At 39.2% G+C, this 5,894-nt stretch overlaps 1 non-coding gene across 1 annotated transcript; it reads right to left on the bottom strand.

The window, feature by feature from the left end:
• Positions 1-4,064: 4,064 nt before the first annotated feature.
• Positions 4,065-4,190, bottom strand: LOC115071113. The gene has a single exon (XR_003850229.1). It is a non-coding gene; the product is annotated as a small nucleolar RNA SNORA40 (small nucleolar RNA).
• Positions 4,191-5,894: the final 1,704 nt, after the last annotated feature.

Genomic DNA, 5,894 nt, shown 5'->3' with positions numbered 1-5,894 from the left:
AATAGTTTGTTTTCCTATGACTTTTTCAAACATACTTAATGTTATTTGTCCCTGATTGTCTACAAGAATTTGAAGACCCTATTTCTGAAGAATAAGAATAAGACCCTATTTCTGAAGATACCACTCACTTTAGACACTGGACTTGGAGGAATTAAGCTGGAAATGATCTGGAACCCTCCTCCTTGTGGACTAGTTCTCATTATTTGAAGGTGTTATGCAAGATGCCCAGGGAGAAAGTCCTACTGAAATCAATAATCCTACCAAGCTGTAAAACCTATGAATCAGAAAATGATGGGCCTAGCAAGAATATCTCTAATGGTACAATAGTGGCACTTCTATCTTGGGGACAACCAACAGCTCTCATCAAAGAAGTTTCCTTTTGCAATAGATGCAATGATTACAGAGATCCACAACTGGTAAAAATACAGAAGAATAAGTGATCCTGAAGCCTAGACTCATAATACATCTACATACAATCCTTATTCATATGGCTCAGAGAACATCATTAATGCCAGAAGTAACTAATTTGGGGTAGGTGGTGTGGGTGAAAGCAGATTAGTTATCTCATCAGAACATGAAGTGTGAGAGGTTTCTCTAGAAGCAGAATACGAACTGTGGTGGGGACAGGAACTCTCACATGCTCCTGCTATCCGTTAAGATGCACCTTTCCTTTCCTAGCACAAATCTAAGGCCCTGGTACTTGAAGTACAAGCAGGTACAATATTTGTCTGTGATCCCACAGGTTGGCAAAGGTAGGCAGGCCTGGGAACACTCCATCGTGGATCTTCAAGGTATTCATGTGAGATTGCAAAACCTTGAGCTTACTCATTCATCTACTGAAGGTCTACAAAGGAGACAAATGGTATTACTCTTAAAAGATAATCTGTGAGCTCAAGATGTGGCCATTTTCCCATTCCCACCCCCATCACTCAGTCATACTTACTAAATTGATCTTCTTTGATTCTTTCTAAAAAGATTTATTTTATCATTTTATTTTATGTGTATGTATGTGGGCCTGAGTATCTGTCTGTGCATCGTGCACATACAGGTATCAATGGAGATCAGAAGAGGGCATCAGATTCCCTGGAACTGGAGTTTCAGGTGGTTGTGAGCTGCCCAAGGTGGGCCTGGGAAATCAACCTTGGTCCTCTGCAAGAGCAGCAAGTACTCTTAACCAATGAGTCAACTCTCCAGTTCCCTTGTTTGATTGTTTGATTCTTTTTACATATTTAAGAGAAATTTTATTGATTTAAAGAATTTCATATAATGAATCTTTTTTTCTTTTTTCATTCCAAAATAGAAAAAAATGAGAAAGCCTAAGCAAGTGAGGAAGGTCTGTTTAGGTTTATTATGATATATAAGGGATGAAACAAAAATAATATACACATGATCTTAAAATGTCTATGGTCATAGTTTAGTCAACTACTTTAAGGAATAAAATATATATCTAGTTAAGGTTTATCTGAGAATATTTTATCTACATAGAACACGATAATTAAAAGTACCAGACTGGTGGAACTAAACTTATTGGACATTTAACAACCATAATTTGAGGCCTAGACTAATGTGATCAGAGGGACTTAAAGGATAGCTTTTGCCCCTTGCTATCCAAGGTTAACTAAGTTCCAGGGGACTATGGAACATATCCCAAAATGTCCTGTAACTGTGGTGAGTCACCTGTCCTCTTGTTCAGGGAGGACATGGTGACCTCATGAGATGGACTTGAACCAGTGTCCAGTCTACAAAGAGGAGGGTCAACTCAGAGGAAACATCTCATTCATGCTTCCAACTGAAGCCAGACATGGTGGAACAGGACCTTTGACTTATCTTCACATAGATGAAACTGGTAAAAGAAAGGAGCCAGGAGCTCCTCCCAAGCCCATGTGACCCCCAAGGAACAGATCCTCAAATGACCTTAAGTGTAAAACTAAATTGATTTATTTGGGCCAACTGTATGGTCTTAAGCACCCAAAAGGAAAGTATAACCAAAGAGTAAAGTCATCAGTATACTTCTTTAAGAGTTCAAGGGAATACACTTCCCAGACAATAGGCTTAATTTCTATATCCCGGCACCCACGTGGTAGCTAACAACTGTCTGTAACTCCAGTTCCAGGGGATCAGACAACCTCTCTGTCCTCCATGGGCATTGCATGACATGGATGCACTTACCTACATGCAGGCAATACATGCATACATATAAAATTAAAATAATAAAATATTTTTTAAAAAAGTTATTTAGACAATTATTTTTCATTGATGATTTTGTCCCTAACCAGAAAGTGCTGCTCAGATGTAAGACTTCAAATCTTGGTCTCCAATACTGTAGTGCCCACCTGTAGCTAAGGGAGGCAACCAGCTGTTGTTCTAAAATGATTGATAACCTTGTTTCCTCCTCTTATCTAGAACCCTTTGAGATGGAACTGACACTGATTCTAACCACTCCACCAGCTATCAAAATACCTGAAAGCAAATCCTGAATCCATCACTCTAGAGTTCAGCCTGGGAAGAGAAAAGAAAAATGAGGAGGAACCCAATAGAAGGATGCTTTTGGAAGCCCTTGTCAAGAAATTCCAATGGACTCTCATATGAACATTTGAAAATTGCCCTGGTCTGACTTTTCTCTAGTTCCCTGTCTAGAACTTGTAATGCTAATTGCTCTTGCCTTTACTTCTCCTTCACATCTCATGTTCATGATTCAAGGACTTTTTTTCCCCCTAGAAATAGAGTTATGCAATTTGGGAGTCTTTTAGATAGACCCACTGAAGGGGTACTCCAATTGCCTCAACCTGTGTCCCTGTTCAGCATGGAAGAAGCCAGAGTGGTCAGCATCCCTATTTTCCATTGGCAATTTGGGTAACCTCTTCAGAGGATGGTGTGATAAGAATAGAAGGTAGGAATTGGCTAGGCAGTCAGGGTAAAAAGACCCCAAAGAAAAGTAGCCAGTTTCTTGGCTAAAAGTCAAAATGTCCTTGGGCTTCTTAGCAACATACTCTTTCCCAAAGGCCAAAGATGTTGAAAGTATTTGGGAGCTTGTATCTAATGCTAACTCTAGGGTTACCTCTTCAGACTCTAGGGTTACCTCTTCAAAGGGGGGAATGTTAGAGCAGCTAAAAGCCCCATAAAAATAAATAAATCAAAGAAGAAGAAAAAATAATGAATATTATATTCAGACCTCCTCCCCCATCTCCACCCTCACCTTTCCACCCCTACTCTCCACCCTTTGCTTCATGTCTTCTATTAGCAAATGAACAACCTTATCCATCTTACATAACACCTCTGAGCTGGGTGCCAGAGAAATCATATCTTTTGAGAGTGTCAGTGATCTATAAGTCTTCCACAGAGGTGTGCCAAAGTAAGGGCCCACTCACAGTCCTATGTATATGGTTTTGGGTCAGAATATGCCCAGGTTTCTTGGAATGAGATTTCCACTCTTAATTTCTGTTTCTCTTACACATTACTTGGGAAATGTCATGTAGGAATTTCTTCTTTTCTTATTAGTGAGAAACACTTGGTTTTCCTTATCAAAGTCAGTTGTTCACAGCCCTTGCATGCAGGTTACTCTTTGACTGTTGTGTTCCAGGACTCATTCAACACAATAACCCTAGTGAGAATCAAGGCATTTTCCAACATGGTGATTCCTCACAGGGTTTTACTGTGGGTAAAAGCAGAAGCTAGGTCCTCACGGCAGGCAGCAATTAGCTCACAGACCTCCAATCCAAGATTCTCTCAGTGGAAGTTGGGAAGTTTCACAGCTTCACATACCAGTGTCCTCTAACAGTGTCCTCTAGTTTATATTCTGAAAACTGTAGACTTTTCAGCACGACTGTACCATCTTGGCTCTTCAATTATTTTCCCTCTTATTTGCCAAGTCCTGAGTTTGGAATTTTGAGATCAATATACAAGTACCTGTGGTCAGGTAAATATTTATCTTATGTGGTAAGGTTCCTCAGATGATCCATCACATGCATTCAGTCTCTTGGGAGTTAGCACACCTTGGGCCCTGAAGCTGACTGCCCAGGGTGCACCTCATCCTTAAGCCATCTTTTCTCTCAACACCATCGCTTTATGCTCTTCTCATATTACTTTTCACAATTCATACTGAATAATGAGTTCTGGATTTCAAAATAGGATTTATTTTTGTACCTGTCTTCCTGACTTTGTCCACCAGTTGAACAAATACACTAAGTCCTCCTCATTCTTTAATTTTTGATCTCAATGTCCTTTATGGTAATTGTTTAGCTTCCTGGTGCATTTTTTTCTCCCAGTGAAGATTAAATGTTAGATGAATTATTAGTGAATTTTTCATAATGGTTTGTTTTCTTTGCAGGCAACATTTTTGACAAATTGCTTAACCTTATCACAATTCAACATTACTCAGTCATTAACTTTTCTATATATGTTGATATAAGCAAATCTATGTGCACATTTACTTTCCATTAAGGGAATTAGTGACAGTTTTCATCACAGTGTGTGCTCTCTAGTGTAATGGCTGCTTATGATACTGAATTTTTGCTTTAAATCTTAAAATTTTACAAGGGGCTAGAAAGATAGCTAAGCAGTTAAAAGTACATACTTCTCTTGCAGAGGACCTGAGTTTTGCTCCCTGCATCCACATTGGATGGCTCACACAGTTCCAGAAGACATAGGGCTCCAAGAGACATCTAGGGGAAAGAGTGTCCTCCGTGTTTGGGCCACTCTTAAAAACTAAGAGTTAGGCTTTTATTTTCTCATATGATCATAATGTCAATGCAGTAATGCCACAGATCCATTTGATCCATTTGGTAACAGAACCATGTGTATATTTGGTATCAACTCCATATTGGTAATCAGATTGATGTAGAGTTTAAGGTAGTTTACAGTTCCATAGAATCCAATGCTTGTTTTTAATGATCATATGTGGTTATTCAACTGAGTGTAAAAAGAATATTAGTGGTTGGGTTCTTATTTTGAAATATATCAGATTAACACCCCTGAAAAATTTAAATATGTACAGAATGGCAACATTTGTCAAAGAACAACACCTTCATTTAGCAGCCATTGACTGTCCATTGAATATCATGTGCAAGATAATCAAATAGAAATTGACCATGATTAATGCTTTCCCAACACTTAGACTCTGTAGAACAAACCTGTGCATGTTCTTGTTTGACCCTACAAATGCTTCCAAAGGTTTATGAAGCAGACTGATAAGAGTTTCATTTAATAGATGAAGCGACTGGAGGTCAATGTTGTACCTTCTCAAACCACCAGTGGCAATGTACCTCCTGTTGTGTTTAGAAGACCACACTGAAGCACTTCATATCTTCTCCGTAAAGAAGCTTTGCTAGGGAGCTGGAGAAAGCCTGGATGGATGCCTCTAGGATGAAGAAGACAAAGGAAACCTCTTAAAAGGAGAAGCTGACAGACCTGAGGGCTAGTCTTTCACCAGTTTTCCAGTGTGCCCAGGAGCAGCCCTGCAGACTCCTTACATTTTCAGCTTAGTTTCTGTTCTTTCTTTTCTTTCTTGAGTTTTTTTCTCTCTGGCCAAAAGTAGTCTGGCCATTAGGAAAAAAAAAGTTACAGGCTGTAAATATGAAATCACACAAAATCCCACTTGTCAAAAAGCCATACTATAAAATGCTGTGGCACATTGACCTTGGTGAGGGTGCACCTCTTCCTTTTCAGAACAGCTCAGTGAACCTCTCCCCCTGATCTGCACTCAGCATTCTTCATAAAGCCAGAATGTCTTTGGCGTATGTTGAAAGGATGGTAAAGAGTAGAAACATGAGACCACTGCTTCTGAGGACCTACAAATCACAGTTTCCCTGCTAATATTTGGTATTTTTAATGTTTGCTACCACGGTTAGGAATAATTTAAAAGATATAATCCCCTTCTCCCCAATTCTCAATAGAAG

Source organism: Nannospalax galili, unplaced genomic scaffold, assembly GCF_000622305.1.
Source record: "Nannospalax galili isolate Female #2095 unplaced genomic scaffold, S.galili_v1.0 scaffold171, whole genome shotgun sequence".
Taxonomy (NCBI): Eukaryota; Metazoa; Chordata; class Mammalia; order Rodentia; family Spalacidae; genus Nannospalax; species Nannospalax galili.
This window is presented reverse-complemented; position numbering and strand designations above follow the sequence as displayed.